The following is a 1,189-nucleotide window of genomic DNA, read 5'->3' as shown; positions in this document are numbered from 1 at the left end:
AAATGATGTCACAGCTGTACAAATAAGGCAATGTAAATAGTTCAGTGTGCTCCATTTATACTGCTGTATATGTCAGTGCTGTGTGAAGTCATAAAGTATTGCAATAAAAGATTTCGACATTATGATGTCACACCTTTACATACCACATCTGAAAGATTCTCAGCTAAGAGTCATGTGATCTTATCTGGAAAGTGCTGGTGTATGATGGAATGAATACAGCTAGTAATAAAATAAAAATATGGGGATATATAAAAATGTGTCTGGAAAATTCTCAGCTCAGAGTCATGTGAGGTGCTGCTATATGATGGAATAAAAACAGTTTATCAAAGAAAGAAATCTGGAAACTTCTCAGCTAAATCATATGATTTCATATGGAAAGTGTCAGTAATAGACTGAATCAATACAGCTGATAGACGCTATATATGTATGTGTGTGTGTGTATATATATAGGGTCCTCTTTGTACTGTTTATACACATATATAGGTTCCCCCTTTGTATTTTGCTTACATATACAGGGTCACCCTTTATACTGTTTATATACATATATAGGGACCCCCTTTATACTGTTTATATACATATATAGGGACCCCCTTTATACTGTTTATATACATATATAGGGTCCCCTTTATATTTTGTTTACAAATACAGGGTCCTCCTTTATACTGTTTATAAACATATATAGGGTCCCCCATGTGCTGTGTACATACATATATAGGACCCCCTTTGTACTCTTTATATACATTTATAGGATCCCCCTTTGTACTGTTTATATACATATATAGGGCCCCTCTTTATATTTTGTTTATATATACAGGGTCCTTCTTTATATTGTTTATATACATATATAGGGTCCCCCTTTGTACTGTTTATATACATATATAGGACCCCCATTGTACTGTTTATATACATGTATAGTGTCCCTCTTTATATTTTGTTTACATATACAGGGTCCTCCTTTATATTGTTTATATACATATATAGGTTCCCCTTTGTACTCTTTATATAAATATATAGGGACCCCCCCTTTGTACTGTTTATATACATATACAGGACCCCCTTTGTACTGTTTATATACATATATAGGGTCCCCTTTATATATTTTTTTTACATATACAGGGTTCTCCTTTATATTGTGTATATACATATATAGGGTCCCCCTTTGTACTGTTTATATACATATGCAGCCCCC

The sequence above is a fragment of the Nanorana parkeri genome, unplaced genomic scaffold (assembly GCF_000935625.1).
Source record: "Nanorana parkeri isolate BGI_ZX_2015 unplaced genomic scaffold, ASM93562v1 scaffold348, whole genome shotgun sequence".
Classification (NCBI taxonomy): domain Eukaryota; kingdom Metazoa; phylum Chordata; class Amphibia; order Anura; family Dicroglossidae; genus Nanorana; species Nanorana parkeri.
This window is presented reverse-complemented; position numbering follows the sequence as displayed.